Source organism: Mauremys reevesii, linkage group 1 (genome assembly GCF_016161935.1).
Source record: "Mauremys reevesii isolate NIE-2019 linkage group 1, ASM1616193v1, whole genome shotgun sequence".
NCBI classification, from domain to species: Eukaryota; Metazoa; Chordata; order Testudines; family Geoemydidae; genus Mauremys; species Mauremys reevesii.
The window spans coordinates 248,800,841-248,820,877 of record NC_052623.1 but is presented as its reverse complement, the minus strand read 5'-3'; the positions used below and the strand labels follow the sequence as shown (position 1 = coordinate 248,820,877).

The window sequence follows — 20,037 nt, the reverse complement described above, 5'->3', positions numbered from 1 at the left end:
AAGGTCTGTGAGAGTGAGGGATCATTCTCCAGGATAGGTTGTAGATCCTTGATGATGCACTGGAGAGGTTTTAGTTGGGGGCTATAAGTGATGGCTAGTGGCGTTCTGTTACTTTCTTTGTTGGGAATGGGCCACATCCATCCTGATTGAATTGGCACTGAGCCCCTCACTTGATAAGGCAACTCCCATCTTTTCATGTGCTGTATATTTATACCTGCCTACTCTGTTTTTCACTCCATGCATCTGATGAAGTGGGTTATAGCCCACAAAAGCTTATGCCCAAATAAATTTGTTAGTCTCTAAGGTACCACAAGGACTCCTCGTTGTTTTTGCTGATACAGACTAACACCTCTGCTACCAGCTACCCCTCTGAAACCTGAATAGTGAAGTGTTATTTACCCCCTCACATAACATAAGAACCAGAGGTCACCCAAGGATAAGGAAGTACTTCTTCACACAATGCACAGTCAGCTGTGGAATTCATAGCCAAGGATGCTGTAAAGGGCAAAAGCATAAATGGTCTCAAAAAAGAGCTAGCTAAGTTCATGGAGGATAGGTCCATGAATGGCTATTAGCCAAGATGGCCAGGGATGCAACCCAATAACCTCGTTGTCCCTAAATCTTTGACTGCCAGAAGCTGGGACTGGATCACTTGATAATTGCCCGGTTCTATTCATTCCCTCTGAAGCATCTGCCATTATGTGGGAAGACAGGATACTGGCCTAGATGGACCAATGGTCTGACCCAGTATGGCCATTCTTATGATCTTCGTTACATTTCCCTATCAGTGGAATGGGTGGAGATACCTCACTTTGTAAAGCACTCTGAATTCCTGTAACAAAACACGCTACGTAAGTGCAAAGTTTTAAACTGTATGATCAATTGAACTCTATAAACTGATGTCCCTTTTCCTCAAAAGCACAGTGGACTTCAGTAGAGATGTCATATCGACGTCTCAAAGTGCCTCTTCGAACTGGAATGCATGCCCTGATATCTAAAATTCCTTTTCTTCAAAAACTCAAACGCTATTTTTTTGCCCCCTTGATGTTTATAAGTGTCTTTTTAGCATAGGAGAAACTGACTATACAAGGGAACAGTGGAATTAACTATACTGAAAGTACTGCCAAATGCACAAAGCAAACAAACAAGAAATTTCACTAGCTGTCTGTTAATATAGTCTTCGGCTTTCCTTGTAACTACAGTAGGGATAGCATTTTTAGACACGAGAGATTTTAAAATCAATGCACCAAATGCCAAAAAACAATGTACTTTCTCCCACAAGATACATGTAGGGCAGATTAAACCTTCTGCACACATTCCATCCTGGGGAGGAATAAAACTCTTCAAAACTACAACTTCAGTCTCTACTAAAATGGCAAGACACATCCAGTTATAAACCCAGCAAGAAGGGGATAAGGGCAAAAGGCAAGATTTGATACTCTGAATTCAAACTTCAAGCACTGAACAGTACTACGCTAGACTGGAGCGTAAAGACTGTAGGAAACAGGGGTATCCTGTCTTTCAGACAATTATACATGTTTCTAAAGCATATGAATTCTTTAGGCAGCCATTAAAGGCCTCTACTGGTGTAAATAAAAAAGAAACAGGTTTATTTATCTGCCTGAAACAAAAGCTGTCCTTAAAGGCAAAGGTACATGATATAAAGTTCTATGCCAAGGACATCATCCCACTAGGGACCAGTTAAATTTAATGTTCAGTTTAAAGATTTGCATATAAATTTGCTCCTTTGGGTGAACGTGAGAGAACCAGAGTTGGGGGCCTTGCCTCAAGAAGTTTTCATCATCAGGAAACTGTAGGGCAAAAGGGATTATCATAAGAACTATCAGATCTGTTTCTGAAGAGTTAATCCCAAAATGGAAGGGATGGGGTTCTGCAGGTCCAGAAGTTTTCACTCCTCATCGGAAAAATACTTCAAGAGTCACTTCTTAAAGTTCTCAGTTGCTAACCATCTATTATTCTGTTACCTACTCCCACATGCCACGGTGCCACCAGCACAGTGCTGTCTGCTCTTTCTGTGGCACCCAGCTCAGAAGTCTTTGCCCACGTCACAGGCCTGGCATTTGTGGGAAGGCATAGAGTGAGCGGTTCTATTTTCTCCCTGTGGGAAAGCTGCTGTTCCCTTGGAAGGAAACTGTAATAGTCATTTTAAAGGCTGGTTAGTGGGTTTTTCACTTAGCCATCACATTAACAACCATGCAAAGGCCCTTTGTAGCTAGCACTTCACTGGGGTAGTGTTTTGCATTTTCTGACCATATCTTTCCCTTTCTAATTGAAGGCAAGATCTGTGGCTCATTTCACAGTTGCCAACAGCAGAGAGCAAGCAGGAAGCTGACAGAGTTCCCGGCAACTATGAGGATGGCTGCAGGGGAGCATCTGAATTCAGGTGCTTTCAGAGAGGCTACTTGAAGAGACACACCCAATATGAATCGTGTTAGTGCAGCCATGAACTGAACCTAATCCTCCCATATGAAGCAGGGAAGGCCCTTGTTAATCTATTGACTCCTGTTGCTGACACTGCTATCAAGAGTCAGCACCTCCCTATGAAGCAGCAGCATGATAATCCCTTACAGGCTTGTCTCCTGGGTTCAGCATGCAGTGCTAGGTGGTGTTGGTGGCCTGTGATATACAGGAAATCAGACTAGATCACTATGACTCTGACTCATTTTCCCAACACAGGGCTCTAGATTAGACCAGTCTATGGACGACAATGAGGGAAGATAATGACACCAGAAGTAGAAGGAGCACACTCTTGCCAGCAATTCCAGAAGCAGGAGTTGACAGATGAAAGGCACCTCTTCTGCTCCTTTAGCAGAAGTCTGTCTTCAGTCTCCTTGTCAGCACCTAGACAGACACTCCTATATGAACCTCAAGACCTCCCTTTTACTACTGAAACTTCTACAAGAATACAGCCAGTCTGCTCAGACCTGCATTTCCCCCCCCTTATCCCAATCTCAATCCTATTGTTTCCCTGTACTCCCACATCAGACTGTATCCATATGTCATCCTGTGTCTTGTACTCAGACTGGAAGCTCTTTGGGGCAGGGATGATCTTTGTGTTCTGTGTTTGTACAGCCCCTAGCACAGGGGGGTCCTGGTCCAGGACTGGAGCTTTGACGCACTACAATGATGCAAACAATAAATAATGGGGAAGAAGTATGAGGGAGATAATTTTTAGAAGCTGGGACACTCAAATCTTGCTATTTTTATGTTGCTGATTACCAGCACAGCAACCCTCAGAGCCTGCCTTCTAGTAGGAAGTCAAGGCAAGGTCTGAAAACCCAAGATGGGATCTCAAGTTTGAGAAACACACACTGGATCAGTATTGTAGCTCGGAATGAATCAGGCAGATCATGGAAGTATGGGGGAAGGAGAAGGAGAATATCGCTATGCTTATTTTTTAGAAAAGGAAAAGCTTTCATCTTAATGAAAAAGATTTCCTTCGGCTGGTATACCAGGATCTCTCTCTCACTCACACTCGCATCTAAATGGAATTAAAAATTAATGTGACTCCTTTTGTACTTACTTGTCTTTTCAGGCATCACCATCAATGTCAGCACTGGTCCAGGAATAGTTCATTAGTGATCTGTTGCTTCAGAAACAGCAGAGGGAGAGTCTACTTTAAAAGAAGAATTTATTTCTCCGGAAACCAGGGTTAAAAAACAGATTTGGAATTTGGGTGGTTTCAAACTAGATTATTAAAAAATGAAGGCAGGTCAAGTTTGAGAGGAAATAAGTTGGCATCAGAAAAGAGAGAAGCCATGCAAGAAAACTTTGCATAGTTCCCTTTCTGAGATCAATAATGCTGCCTCTGTTTTTTACTTCTTACTCATATGAAAGCCAGTGAATTGGACAGCTTCATATTTATATTCTATCTGTACAAGTATGCCAGACAAGGGCTGGAATAGTTCTGTTATTTTCCTTATGTTAGACCTAGCAGACTCAATTCTGTCAGATGTCAACCACTTTAAAAACAGGGAAAAAGTTATTTAAAACACAACATATAATTAACTTGTGGAACCCATTGCTGCAGGATACTCTTGAGGCAAACAGCTCACTATGACTAAGGAAACAGGAGGACACTCCTAAAAAATACCATTATGATCAAGGAGAAAAACCCTTCCTTTTAGTATTAATAGAATAATTGGCTTGTGTGTGGGAAGCATCCTTTTATACCATAGGAAAGCAAATACTGGATGTTGCTATACATGGACAGCAAAAGCAAGCATGTATATGTTGACCTTATACCGTGACACTGGTAAGTCAGGTGCCAGCTCTTGCCAAGTCCGTAGGCATCAGCTGAATACTGACAAATTCATAGCTGGAAACTAGACTAGCTCACCAGTACATCAGTAATGTTCAAGGTAGGTGTTAAACTTGTAAGGATGTGTTTAGACTCTATAAAATGCTTTTAGGATGTGGCATGTATTTATCTCACTTATAATCTCTGTAGCCCATGGTATAAAGTTGTTTTGAGTGTTTGCATTGTAAATCTCTGTAATTGTGTAACTCACCAAACAGGAAAAGAAGCACCGATTACAGTAAAGTGCTCATCCATGGCCCATTGAAAGCAAATGATGTATTGTGTAGCAAAGGACAGAGACTGTGTTGACTGCATTCCTAACTCCCCCCAGGGAGGACAGACCTATGTATAAACACATCACTACAGTTTGAACTCTGGAGCGAAGGGGATAAAAATCCCTAACAAGGAAAAACTGGATCTCTTTCCTGCTGTCTGGACTCTGAGGGGCAAAGATTCCTAAACATAAGCAAAGAGAACCCCATGCTGCTTGGCTTGGCTTAGCTCTGAAAGACATTCTGAATTGACAGATTACTACAACTCTGTGTCACCTTTTGAATCATGGACAGAAACTCATTTGTGTATATATGCTTGTTTGCTTTAACCTGTAAATGACTCATTTCTTTCTCCTAGTTAATATAGCTTTAGTTAGTTTAACTACAGGATTGGCTATCAGCATGGTCTTCTGTGTGAGATCTAAGGTATAAATTGATCTGGAATAAGGACTGGTCTTTTGGGACTGGGAGCAACCTGAGTATTTTGTGATTTTTAGTGTAAGGTCTGGTCTACACTGGGGGGGGAGAGAAATCGATCTAAGTTATGCAACTTCAGCTACGTGAATAACATAGCTGAAGTCGACATACTTAGATCAACTTATCGTGGTGTCTTCACTATGGTGAGCTGACTGCTGCCGCTCCCCCGTCGACTCTGCCTGCAGCTCTTGTCGAGCTGGAGTACAGGAGTCAACGGGAGAGCGCTCGGGGAATCGATCTATTGCGTCTAGACTAGATGCGATAAATCGATCCCCGCTGGATCGATCGTTGCCCACCGATCCAGCTGGTAGTGAAGACATACCTTAAGTGATCATTTATCACTGTCTGTGACTCCATGGCAAGACTTGTACAGCGATCCACGAGTTTGCATCTGTTGCTGGGTTGGTGAAATCTAATTATAGAACATACCACCAGTTTGGGACATCTACCCTACTTTTTGAGAGTCTGCCCTGAGGTTGGCACTGACTGTCGTGAGCCACTCCAGACAGTGTGACATATACCTATTGTGAATTACTGTTCCAAACGTAGTCATGACTCAAATTCCTACGTTCTCTGACTGCCCATTAATCCAATAGCTTCAGTAATCCTGGGGTACTCAAGTGAGTCATATACTAGAATTTTTCTGTCCCCACTATTTTGTTTGGTTTAATACTTGATAGACACCTTAATAAAGGCTAGCCTCTACCACTGTAAGCCCTGCGTTAGAGAACTGATGTGTTCTGTTGCAGATCTCAGAACAGTGCCAGCATTACCTCTACCAGGAGGAGAAGGGACGACGTGGCAAAGTACCTATTTAAACCCAGGTAATTAAGGGAGTATGAATACTTACAGTTAATGCACACACTTTTACAATGTAGTTGTAACCCCAGTAATAATCCCATATTAGCCAGTTCCTGATGCTCTTTGAGGTTTGTGCATTTGCGGGTTATGTTGACAGAATCACAGAGTGCCATGATAACTTATGGCAAAAATGTTCCCTTCTAGTCATCTGACAAAAATCACTTAAGAGGATACAAAAAATTGCAACAGGCACTTAAACAATCAGTAAGTAAGGGCCGGCTTGAGGAGTGGAAGACTTTCAAGGAGGTAGAGTTTGGAAACTCTGTGTAAAGACAAAAAACCCTGTAACTATAAACAGAGACAGAATAAGTGGACATCTTGTATCCATTTTTTAAAGACAGTTTGTAATCACAACATGTTCTTTCTTCAAATTAGTATTTTGACTCCCATAAAGCAGTCCTCAGAAAAGAACCACTAATCACTGCTCTAAAAGAGCAGGGGGGCGGGGAAGGTGAAAGAAGAATAGAATTGTATTCTCACTCTTAGAAGCAGGAGTCAGGGCTTAGTGTACAGAGAACTTCCATTCCTTTACTACTGATAGCTGAATTGCTTCAGTGAGAGTCTTCATGTTCCCTTCTGTGGGCTATTTCTCTCTAAATGTTTAAAGTGATAACTGTTTACTGTGTCCAACACAAGGTAATAATAGATAAGATTTCATGACCAAACAATCCCTCATTCAGAGGCTGGGACTTAACAGAGGTTAAAATTGTGAACCAATATAGTACACTTTACACTGGCATGATACAAGGTGGAAAACACAAAGACACTGGAGGTGTAAAGGAGGGATTCAACAAAATTACAGGTAAGCAAGCAAATAAAAGTGCGTCAGACTGCGAGAGGAGGTTATGCTGTACTTGAAGGTACAAGTTAAATGCAAACACCTACCTTAATCTAAACATCTCAACCTTTATAGTATCAACTATACAAGAGAATCAGAACATTCAAAATGATGGCTGCACTGTGCTGCATCTTGGGAAAGACAGCAGCAGCAGCTGATTCAGGCACTGGAGCTATTCCATGGGGAAAGAGGACAAATAACAAAATAGGCTGGTAAAGGGGTAGACATCCTCTCATAGAAGGCAGGAAATGAGGAGGGGGGGGGAGGAAATGAGTTAAGTAGCTGCCTCCCCTAATAGTGTGGCAGTGTTGGGAGCAGCTGTAGCAGTTGGGAGAGGAGAAGATCCACATTTATCAGATGCCCAGGGCCGTTGGGTAGGGTCAGGAATATAACAACTAGGGATGGGCTCTCAGCAAAGCATAGTTCCTAGAGTGCATTGGTGGGGACCCTCCCTCATCTTTCATATTAGTCTCTGGTTAGTGGGTGTCCAGGAAATTTGTCAAGGTGCCGAGGTTTGATGTGCGGGAATTGTCAATTTCACTCCTGCTCACCCAGTCCTAAATAACTGCAGTGAAAATAAAAAAGGTCTTGTCGGTTTCATTCTATTTCTACTGGGGAAAGGTAACAGCAGCAACAAAAAAGACTGGAATTGTTCATCTGTACTCATGAAACCTGTGCCACGTTGGGTCACACATTACATTTTCAGAAACGTACGGGCATTGCAGACATGGCTAGTTTACTGAATACGTCACTGATAATATTTTATACAGTAATATAAAAATCTAACATATACAAAGTATGTGCCACGTGGCAGAGTTATGATATAATAGACCCACCTCTCCATAATAGACCCACCTCTCCATGCCCACTGATTGTTCCATCAATTCACAAGACATTTCATACATATGCATGTGTGTATTCTTGTATTTATACAAACCATTGACTGATATATGTAACAAGCCATACTTGCAAACCCATATACCTGTATTTGCTAAACAGGGGCAGTTGTGATCTGGTGAACAAAACACAGGGCTGGGAGTCAGGAGACCTAGATACTGTCCTCATCTCGCTGTGTAAACATGGACAAATTGCGTAACCTCTCTGTGGCTCAGTTACCCCATCTGTAAAATAGGGAGTAAAAAGTGTCCCAAATGCTTTCCAAAGAGGGATATCTATGGATTAAAAGTGCAAAATAGTATTAATCAATACTACCTGCATAACTGTTAGAAAGGTAGATTTAGTTGTATTAATAGAACAACAATGTTCAGAATGAAGAGAGAAACACTAATGCTGTAGTGCAGGTCTACATTAGAGAGCAAAGTACAGGAGACAGACAGAAAAGCAGACTTCAGTATCACTCTCCTGCCTGATGCACCCTGGTTCTGGCAGAAGCACTGCAAAGCAGGTCCGAATCTTTTCCCTTCTTTCAAGTTTTATTTCCTTTACACTTCTGGTTCCGGCTTTGTATATTTGACTAAAATTAGAGCTGGTCAACAGTGGGAATGTTTTTGGCATCAAACCAGGATAATCTGCACTGGTAAAACCCACTTTTGACACTGGACCAGCATTTCTATACCAATGCAAAAAAACCCAGAGTAGACAAGCTCTTAGCTACTTTTTGTATTTTACTGTACAAGTGTGGGAGCTCAGCTCCTGAGAGCTTCTGCTCTCTTCAGCACTGACAGCCATACCCATTTGTGAGATACTGTCAAAGCACAGTGTGAGTTTCTTAAAGTACTACAAGTCACGGTCAGTCTACTGCTTTGTATTCACGTTTATGAAGCAGAAAGCCCCTAACCACCTGCGTGAGAAGGTACATCCTAGATCAGCACAGAGGGTTTAGGAAATCCATTTAGGGGAGACTGCAGTGCTTGAGTGTTAAAGGTTCCCCTTTCTGGAGCAGTACAAAAGCCACTCAGGGCAGCAAGCAGGAAAAGTGCTTTCCGGGTGATATATCAATGTGTCCTATATAGTTTACCTTGAACATAACACTAGCTGTTTGTACAACTGTTTGAACACTTTAGCATTGTACTGAATTTACTGGTCAATGTTTTACCATGCCATTTCTGATGATTAATAGGAAATTACAGGGATTTTCTTGAGTTTTAGCTCTCTCTAAAACTCTTTTGGTCAGTGAAGGCAGATAAAGAGAAAAGTACTTTGTCAGGGAGTTTAAATAGAGTAAAACAGTGTCCAGAGTTATCCTCTAGCACTGAAATGTTCCCCCAATTCACTGTTCAAATGTTTGAATGACAACGTCAGCACTCCTGTCTGAGTATTTCACTTACTTACTCAAAGCAAGAAGACCTCAACTTGTACAGCAAATAAAGCTCATATTAGTGCTGCCCTGCTGGCTCTGCAGTAGTAACTTAACTCTCTCCCCAGAACAGTGCTTGTTTCAATAATGCTGCCATACCACACAAAGGAAGATCACTTTTATCATGGTGGAAAACACAATAAGCCAGGAAAGGAATTTTGTTTGCCTGTTTCTAGGAGGGTTTTTACAAACAATGGAAAGTATAAAAACCTTAAAGGGATTGATTAGACGACAGTACCCTGAAGCTAAAGAAACAGAGAGTTCCAGCAACAAGCAAGCACTGGTACACAGCAGATGGAGAGATTTGCTCAGCAATGCAGACCCATTGTTTTATGTCTTTTTTTTTTCTTTTTTTTTTTTTAAAAAAGGTGCCACGCCTGCTAGTTGCCAGGCATCTATTGCTGCAGATGCTTGGCAGATCACTCACTTCAATATGTTTAATGTTTCGGTTTGGATTTTTTAACTAAAATTAGCCAGTTTATTTCCCATTGGATTCTCAACAGAGGTCTAGGTCAGGCATCTTGTAGGAGCCAAGGGGACTGGCACAGTTACAAGATGCGCACAAAGGGAAGGTGACAATAATTAGTTACTAGGCAGTTGATCACAGAGCGAAAGGGCTCTCTAATTGGAGGAGTGCAGTATTTTAAATGTTCTACATCAAGACATCTGAGGTGATATTTTTGTAAGTACCAATTCTAAATGGGTGATTGAGCTAAGAAGGACACTCAAGGTCAGGGAGCCCCATATTTGTTATACTTCCTCCTTTCCAACCAATCCCTAAATCTCCAAAAATCCCTGTTATTCTGCAGGCTTTACCTCTCTTGGTACAGTGCCAAGTTCCAATTCTAGCACTAATGCCAGTTTGCTGTGATATGCAGGCTCCATATTAACCAGTATCATCATATCTTTACCATCATTCTCAGTAAGTGCATAGCTGTGTAATGGATTTCCTTCCACCCTCACAACAATACATTGCAAGTGCATCACTCACCCAGGGGCTCTCGGTCTGCCAGGAGCAAAACAGGCACCGTCTAATTCCTCTGCATTTGGCTGAACAGGCTCTTCCCCCTTGTGCGCTGCATTGTGTGCGTTTCCTGCAGTGCTCCAAGCAGACACAAACTCATAAGAGCAGCTGGGAGCGAGACCCTCATGCCCTTAAATTGAACACCCGGATTTGAACCCTCAATTTGGGAGGGGGGGACACCTCTTATCTATTGGTGCTTGATCAGAAGGAGGGGCACAGTAACACGTGGCCTTTGGATTGTGGGGAAAGGAGAAAATAATAAAGTGCAAAATAAGGAGAGAAACCCAGAAAGCTCTTACCTTCCCCCCGCCAGAAAAAGGAGATTAAATAATGAGTCAAAGAATGAATGAGGATAAATGGAAATTACATACTCAAGAGCCCATTTGGCAATCTCAGCCCACCACTTGACTCTCTAGCTTTAACCCCATGTAGTCAGCACTAATTTTAGTCTGGGAGTGGGGAGGAGGGACCAGTCCAAACAATGTCACCTTTGAATCAAACCACAATGATTTTTATACAGGCTGATCAAGGGGAGGAAAACATTTCAGTGTCAAAGCACTGGAACTGAACAGCAACCTAGTAAGTTACTGTCACCCATTAACGTACATTTCCCAACAACCTGTAAGTGGTCACATTGGTGCCTCATCCTCTAAAAATAAACAGGCTTGCCTGACCCCTGAATCAACTGAGCTACCTAGGGTTCTTTCCCTCACTGCTGTTAAGAGTTTCCTTGGAAGAGGAAAGAAACAGCATTCAAATGCTACAGAAAACTATCAGCTAATAAAAAGCAAGTGCCTTCCAAACACTCCTCGCCACGGAGGAGACTGCTGCACAAGATTTCTTCTCACAGACACGACCTGGTTCTCACAACCTAAACATTTTGCTGGAGTAAGGCAAAAGCCAGGGACATAATACTTGGCACTTTTATGGCCCTCCATTGGAGGATCTCAAAGCACATTACAAAGAAGTACAGACATTACCCCCATTTTACATTTGGGGAAACAGAGGCAGAGAAAGATGAAGGGGTATCTAAGGTCACATAGTAGGTCAGTGGTGTAGTCACAAATATGATCCAGGATCTATTGACTTTCAGTTCTCCACTCTGTTATACATGCTGCCTAGCTAAGCACAGTCTGTCTATCAGCAGGCCCTCCTGTATAATGAGATTATGAAGTAAGCTGTATTATTACCCACTTTGAATTTGCCACATAACTGCTGCAGAAACAAAGATTTAATTTGCAGCCTCTAGCCCACACAATGGTAAAGGAACTTTCCAAATGTGAACCAAATATAAACTAATACACAGAGGCCTGAGTTTGCAGACAGGCTGTAACAAAAGCACTTGGAAATGTCTCATTCATGCCCATTCATGTCATAGAAAAAATCACAGAAGATCAGGGTTGGAAGGGACCTCGAGGTTGTCATCTAGTCCAACCCCCTGCTCAAAGCAGGGCCAACCCAAAGTAAATCATCCCAGCCAGGGCTTGGCCAAGCCAGGCCTTAAAAACCTCTAAGGATGGAGATTCCACCACCTCCCTAGGTAACCCATTCCAGTGCTTCACCACCCTCCTAGAGAAATAGTGTTTCCTAATATCCAACCTAGATCTCCCACACTGCAACTTGAGAATATTGCTCCTTGTTCTATCATCTGCCACCATTGAGAACAGCCTCACTCCATCCTCTTTGGAACCCCGCTTCAGGTAGTTGAAAGCTGCTATCAAATCCCACCTCACTCTTCTCTTCTACAGACTAAACAAGCCCAGTTCCTCTCCTCGTACGCCATGTGCCACAGTCCCCTAATAATTTTCGTTGCCCTCCACTGGACTCTCTCCAATCTGTCCACATCCTTTCTATAGTGGGAGCACCAAAACTGAACGTAATACCCCAGATGTGGTCTCACCAGTGCTGAATAGAGAAGAATAATCATTTCCCCTCTATCTGCTGGCAATGCTCCTACTAATGCAGCCCAATATGTTGTTAGCTTTCTTGGCAACAAGGGCACACTGTAGACTCATATCCAGCTTCTCATCGACTGTAATCCCCAGGTCCTTTTCTGCAGAACTGCCTCTTAGCCAGTCGGCCACCAGCCTGTAGCAGTGCATGGGATTCTTCCAACCCAAGGGCAGGACTCTGCACTTGCCCTTGTTGAACCTCATTAGATTTCTTTTAGTCTAATCCTCCAATTTGCCTAGGTCTCTCTGGACCCTATCCCTACCCTCCAGTGCAGAGGTGGGCAAACTACAGTCTGGGGGCCACATTCGGCCCTCCAGACATTTTAATCTGACCCTTGAGTTCCCGCTGGGAAGTGGGGTCTGGGACTTGCCCTGCTCTGGTGCACCAGCCAGGGAGCTTGCTCCACTCCGCATGGCTCCCGAAAGCAGTGGCACATCCCCACTCCAGTTCCCATATGCAGGGGCAGCCAGGGGGCTCTGCATGCTGCCCCCACCCCCAAGTGCCACCCCCCGCAGCTCCCATTGGCCAGGAACTGCAGCCAATGGGAGCTGCAGGGGCAGCACCCGCAGACAGGGCAGCACGCAGAGCCACTTGGTCGTACCTCCACGTAGGAGCCAGAGAGGGGACATGCCACTGTTTCCGGGAGCTGCTTGAGGTAAGCACCGCCCGGAGCCTGTCATCCTGACTCCCTCCCGTGCCCCAAACTCCTGCCCCAGCCCTGATCCCCCTCCTGTCCTCCGAACCCCTCAGTCCCAGCCCAGAGCACCCTCCTGCACCCCCAACCCCTCATCCCTAGCAGCACCCCAGAGTCCACACCCCCAGCTGGAGCCCTCCTGCACCCCAATCCCCAACTTCGCGAGCATTCATGGCCAGCCATACAATTTCCATACACAGATGTGGCCCTTGGGCCAAAAAGTTTGCCCACCCCTGCTCCAGCATATCTACCTCTCCCTGCAGCTTTCATTTATCTTATTGTTAGAGATAGACCCAGACCAGAACACTGGATTTCGAAACCTCCTGAAATTTTGGATCTGTCCACTCAACATACTCTATAAAGATCTCTTTCCTACAAGTCTGCCCACCTGCTTCAATATTAGTGCTCAAGAAAGAACACTGATATTTGATGCATAAGGCAGACTACATCTCAGTATTTATAAACAGAAATTGTAACCAACCCCCCCGCCCAAGACATTTTATTCCTATTCCAGGTGGTTCCCCTCCAGACTCACCTCCCTTTCCCAAAAACAAGAAAGGCCTTAGGTCTGTGCCTGACTTACTGCTACATGTTGAAAAATTATAAGAATACACCCCCCCAAAAAATAAATCACACTTAATTTACATCCCACTTTGGTCTCAAAATTGCACCTGCTATTGTTACAAGTAATCGATAGGGTTATGTCTATGCTACAGTCTTCTGCCGACATAGCTATGTTGATCAAAGGTGTAAAGAGGTGTGATCCCGGACCACCACAGCTATGCCGGCAGAAGTGCCCAGTTAGATGCAGCTATACAAACAAATCTGCGCTTTTACAATTATAGCTAAGGCCCTACTGGAATTGCAGGATGAGTGTCAAATAATTGTGGCTGAGTTGCGGACAAGATATGGAAAATTGTGGAAAAAGTTAAAAATGGACCTTTATTAATTGTGGTAATTTGGAGAAGCCAGATAAGACCTATTGTTTAAGAAAAATGTGCTGGAACAAGCTAACCACTCAGGTATTAGTTATGCCTTCTCATTTTTTTGATAACCAGACATTTTTCTGCAACTGTATTACAATCATTAATGCACAGGGCTGACAGCTGGGAGTCCCGGCCGGCAGCAGCTGACAGACAGGGCTCCCGCAGTCAGCCCCAGGCTGCTGACAAAATTGCAGTGGAAGCCTAATATTGTGGGATCCGCAATTTCCACATGATCACAAATTAAGTAGGGCCTTAATTATTTCATTTGTGGCTGGTTGTTATAGCTGTGTCCACACTAGGAGTGCTTTGCCAGTATAGTACACTGGTAAAGTGCACGTAGTGCAGACAGATCCCAAGATTACTATGACCGTGTCTACACTAAGCAGACTATACCAGCACAACTATGCTGGCATAGCTATGCCATCAGAACCCTATAGCTTTGACACATCCTACACCAATGGAGCAGGTATTTTAGGCACACCACCACCCGAACGATGGTAGCTGTGTCAATGGAAGCATTCTTTCATTGACACAGCTGCATCTGCACTTGAGGTTTCGTCAGCAGAGCTATGCCAGTCAGGGGTATGTATTTGTCACACTCCTAACTGTCATAGCTATGTTAACCTAACTTTGAAGTACGGGCCAGCCCTATGACTGAAGGATTTTATAAAAGATACTTCTGAGTTTGTCGACTAAGTTAATTTCACAGCACTGTGGGTTGGTCCACACTCATAAGTTAGGTCCACATAGTTACCGCAGTTAGATGTGAGAAATAGCCACTTCCCTAAGGCTACTGCCTATCCTACGGGCACTACAGCAAAAGAGCTGCAGTGTTACAGCTATGCCACAGGAGCAATGCTTCCTACGTCAGAGGGCTTTTTCCCATAGACTTAGGTAATCCACCTCCCTGAGCAGCGTTTGCTACGTATGACGGAAGAATTCTTCCATTTGATCTAGCTGCACCTACACCAGGGGTTAGGTCAGCTTAACTACCGCGCTCAGAAGTGTTAACATTTCACACCCTGAGCGAAGTAGCTAGGTCCATCTATATTTTAAGCATAGATGAGGCCTGACCAACATGTCTATGTAGACCTAACCCTCGTGTAGGTGTAGCTATGTCGATGAAAGAACACTTCCATTGACATAGCTATCATTTGGGGAGGCAATATGAGTCTATGTGATGGGGTTATGGCCAGCACAGCTAAACCAGTATAACCTCAGTCTTTGTTTCTAGTCAGTTTCACTGTTTCTTCTTCAAGATTCACTTCTACTGTGACACCTACAAGAAATCTTCCAACTATTGGTAGCTAAACCAGCAGCACCTCTCAGCTGATTTGAAACTACTCTGGTTAAGAGTGGGATCTTATTAAACAGCATAACCCTATGTTCATTATCTTTGCCTCTCCTTCCTGCCCTAACTCCCCTCTGATTTTTGTCACTCGCTTGTTGTATCTTGTTCCAAATGAATTCAAGTTCGTTTCTCAAGCTTGTCAATTCTGAAATCAGATCAAGTTACTATGCCTTATCATTGGACGCAGTGGCAGATATTGTGAACGGGAGCAGTGGGACAGCAAATTATTGTCAAGGTTTACTAGTGAGAAATGAAAAATTCAACCCACCCACCCACAAAGTCATCATCACTCATCTCTTTTCTCAAAAGCCCCAACATCCTTCTAAAGCTAAGTCTTCCTCCCTCAGGGTCCAATCCACCAGCTTCCCTCACCCCTGCTTTCAATACCAAAAATCTACAGCATACGGAAAATTTGGGGAAAGGGTAAAATAAATGTAGTTGAATAGACAAATAAACAACAAGAGTTTCTATAATGATTCAACTATACAGGACTAAACCAACAAAGAATGGGGGAGGACCTGGGGAGGCAATGCCACATCATTGTGGGTTGCAGCTGCAATAATCAGGTTTAATGTTCTTCATTGGAGCCAGGTTTTACTCATCATCATATGAGCAATGACCAGAGACAAGAGTTACCTTTGTACCATGACAAACTCAGAGACTTTGCATCCAGAGGTAAGGCTTATCTGGAAAGCAGGTATTCTGGGACATTATACAGCACATCTACACTAGTGTCTCTCTCCCCCATTTAACCATTAAACTTCCTGATTAGTTCTCCTGTTGCAGTCACTGCTGTTGCCCTGGGAATCCAGCAAAGAACAGTTTAAAGGAAGGCTCTTGCACTGCCCAGGCATGACTTTATCTTCAAAGCATATTCTGTTTTACCTGTTGAATTTGAGATTTTCCAGCCGCTGACACTGTGGACAATGGGGGAAATTTGTGGATTATTTCGATGAAAAATATGCATGATTTACCCCCTCAGTTTGTATGATGATCTCCTAGGACTGCAGGGTTAATTCCTTTCTTTGGGTGGGGGTGGGGGGGGGGGGGAACTGGGTGAGATGGTAGGTTTGTCTGAGCTGGTATGAAGGAACTACCAAAAACTACATATAAATAGATCTGCCTCAGAGACAATGGAAGACCAGCAATGGGACATTAACTTCGAACAACTGGCAATTAAGGGAAGAACAACTTGGAAGTAGCATGATTGCAGCTGGAAATACATGGGGATAAGAACTGGGCTGACAAGGGCAGAGTGGGGGAAAAGATGAAATCCTGGAGGCTCAGAACCAGAGGGGTATATTATTACTGCCAACGTCGATGCTCATCCAAGTTTTGCTTTTCCATTCTAAGCAAAGGACCTTAAATGCTGAATTCCAGTTGACTAGCAAAAGCAATCTTATTTTGAAAAGGCTGTTCTGCATTGCAAACCACTGCTGGTTACATCCCTTCCCAAGGGGATAAAGTCTCTAATAGGAGTGAGTTATTTTAGACTGATTGGGTCTAGAAGAGCCATAGTGAGTAACAAGTGCCAAAGTCTCAGGGTACAGGAACCTAGGGTTGCCACCTGTCCGGTTTTTCGCTTCTGTGTCCGGGGAACATTTAGGGTTGCCAGGTGCCTGTTTTTTTAAAGGAAATTCCGGTCAAATGTACTGACAAGACACCAAAAGCCCAGTTACAGCAGGACAGGGAGAGCCATCGAGTCATTAACCCTTGCCAGCCCCATCTCAGCCGGGGCTGCCTCCTACCTGCAAGCAGGCTCCTTGAAACAATCCAGTGAGCAAGTAGAGGTGGGAGGAAGAAGAGAGGGAGCGATTGAGGTGTGGGGGGAAGAGGAGGAGGAGACTGTAGGGTCTTGGGGTCTGGTTCCTAGCAACTAGGTGGCAACCCTACTGGTGCTTCAGGGCTCCCCCTTGCAAAAAATGGAGGTCTAGGGCCTTGCAGTTAAAGGGATACCCTCCCAGAGAGACTGTCTAAAGGTCAGAGGCAAAACATGCCCTCTTGGCTCTGTGACAGCCTCCACTTCCCAGTTTGGAGCATGGGCTGCTCAGAGCTTTTCAGATCTGCAAGAGGGGAATAACCGCTTTCTCCCACCCTTTGTTTTGTCTATTTAGTTTGTAAGCTCTTCAGAGCAGGGACAGATGCAGAGAGAAAGTTTCTTGACACCTTAAATGACGGCTTCCTGGAGCAGCTAGTACTGGAACCCGCAAGAGGAGAGGCAATTCTTGATTTAGTCCTAAGTGGAGCACAGGATCTGGTCCAAGAGGTGAATATAGCTGGACCACCTGGTAATAGTGACCATAATATAATTAAATTTAACATCCCTGTGGCGGGGAAACCACCACAGCAGCCCAACACTGTAGCATTTGATTTCAGAAAGGGGAACTATGCAAAAATGAGGCGGTTAGTTAAACAGAAATTTAAAAGGTACAGAGCCAAAAGTGAAATCCCTGCAAGCTGCATGGAAACTTTTAAAAGACACCATAATAAGAGGCTCAACTTAAAAGTATACCCCAAATTAAAAAACATAGTAAGCACAGGTGCCAACTTCTCCTCTGCCCAGGGGGTGCTCCACCCCACCCCTTGCCCCTGGTCCCACCCCCATTCCATCCCTGCCCCCAAATCCCCATCCCTGCCCTGCCTCTTCTCCGCCTCCTTCCCTGAGCATGCTGCGTCTCCGCTCCTCCCCCCTCCTTCCCGGAAAGTCCTAAGTGCCACCAAACAGCTGTTAGGCAGCGGGGGCAGAAAGAGCGGAAATGCGGCCCGCTCGGGGGAGGGGTGGAGAAGGAGATGAGGAGGTGCCGGTGGGTGCGGAGCACCTGCTAATTTTTCCCTGTGGGTGCTCCAGCCCCGGAGCACCCACGGAGTCGGCACCTATGATAGTAAGAGAACCAAAAAAGTGCCACTGTGGCTAAACAACAAAGTAAAAGAAGCAGTGAGAGGCAAAAAGGCATCCTTTAAAAAGTGGAAGTCAAAAAAAAAAAAAAACGTTTGTAGTGATAATAGTGGATATAGTGTACTTAGATTTTCAGAAAGCCTTTGACAAGGTCCCTCACCAAAGGTTCTTAAGCAAAGCAAGCTGTCATGGGATAGGAGGGAAGATCCTCTCATGGACTGGTAACTAGTTAAAAGATAGGAAACAAAGGGTAGGAATAAATGGTCAGTTTTTTAAATGGAGAGAGGTAGAATGGTGTCCCCCAGGGGTCTGTACTGGACCCAGTCCTTTTCAGTATATTCATAAATGATCTGGCAAACGGGGTAAAACAGTGAGGTGGCAAAATTTGCAGATGATACAAAATTGCTCAAGATAGTTAAGTCCCAGGCAAAACTGGGAGATTAGGCAACAAAATGGCAGATGAAAGTCAATGTTGATAAATGCAAAGTAATGCACATTGGATAATATAATCCCAACTATACATATAAAATGATGGGGTCTTAATTGACTGTTACCACTCAAGAAAGATCTTGGAGTCATTGTGGATAGTCCTCTGAAAACAGCAGTCAAAAAAGCAAATACAATATTGGGAATCTGTAACAGCCCTGCTAGGTTCAGCCTCCTGGCCCCACTCCCCAGTGAGTCAGGACCCCTTCAAGCTGGTGCAACCTCCGTGCTCTTTATTCCTGTATCTGGACCCCACCACCAAGCTCCAACTATTTACAGGTTTGGTCTAGCACAGGCCTCAGTAGCAACAGGGTAGCAGGCTCCTGGCTCCTTCTGAGCCTACTCTCCCCTCCTGGTCGCCATGTCCCCCCACAAATCACTTCCTCCCAAGCTTTTAGCCCCTGTTAACGAGGCTGGCCTGGAAACTGGCCATACCTGCCAGTCCTAGCTAGTGGCCCAGCCCCAACCCATTTCCACAGCTTGGGGCTGAAGCGGCAGGAGCAGATTAGGGCTTCCCCTGCAGCACCCTGCCACAGAATCATTAGGAAAGGGATAGATAATAAGACAGAAAATATCAAGTTGCCTCTATATAAATCCATGGTACGCCCACATCTTGAATACTGCGTGCAGATATGGTCGTCCCATCGCAAAAAAAGATGTACTGGATTTGGAAAAGGTTCAGAAAAGGGCAACAAAAATTATTAGGGTCTGGAACGGCTTCCATCTGAGAAGAGATTAATAAAACCGGGACTTTTCATCTTGGAAAAGAGATGCATAAGAGGGGATATGATAAGGGTCTATAAAATCACGACTGGTGTGGAGCAAGTAAATAAGGAAGGGTTATTTACTCCTACTCACAACACAAGAACTAGGAGTCACCCAAATGAAATTAATAGGCAGAAGGTTTAAAACAAGCAAAAGGAAGTATTTCTTCACACAACGCAGTCAACCTGTGGAACTCTTTGCCAGAGGATGTTGTGAAGGTCAAGACTATAACAGGGTTAAAAAAAGAACTAGATAAATTCATGGAAGATAGGTCCATCAATGGCTATTACTCAAGATGGACAGGGATGGTGTCCCTAACCTGGCTGCCAGAAGCTGGGAATTGGTGACGGGATGGTTCGCTTGAGGATTACCTGTTCTGTTCATTTCCTCTGGGTCACCTGGCATTGGCCACTGTTGGAAGACAGGATACTGGGCTAGATGGACCTTTGGTCTGACCCAGTAAGGCCATTCTTATGTTCTTACAGTGTGTTTGTACTGCACCTAGCAGAATAAGGCTCTGATCCTGGCTGGGGCCTCTAGGCACTTGTAATAGCACCCTGCAACCTTGTAGGTTCTCCTGCATTTTTACACACATAGGGTAAGAAACCTGGTGAAAGCCATACTGCTGGAGAAAGGAGGTCCTGCCAGGCATCAGGCCAGGTATCACTGAAAGTCCTTCCCCACACGCTCCAGTGACACCAGCAGCCCTGCTCTGTCTGGCCACTCCCTGCTCACATTACACGTAATGTCAGACTCATTTTATGAGCAATAAAATATGCATATTTGAAGAAGTTTC

At 44.2% G+C, this 20,037-nt stretch overlaps 1 protein-coding gene across 8 annotated transcripts in view; it reads right to left on the bottom strand.

Annotated features, from left to right (window-relative positions):
• Window positions 1–20,037, bottom strand: part of MICAL3 (microtubule associated monooxygenase, calponin and LIM domain containing 3) — a 261,040-nt gene that overhangs the window by 224,849 nt on the left and 16,154 nt on the right. The gene's annotated exons all lie outside the window — the stretch shown is intronic.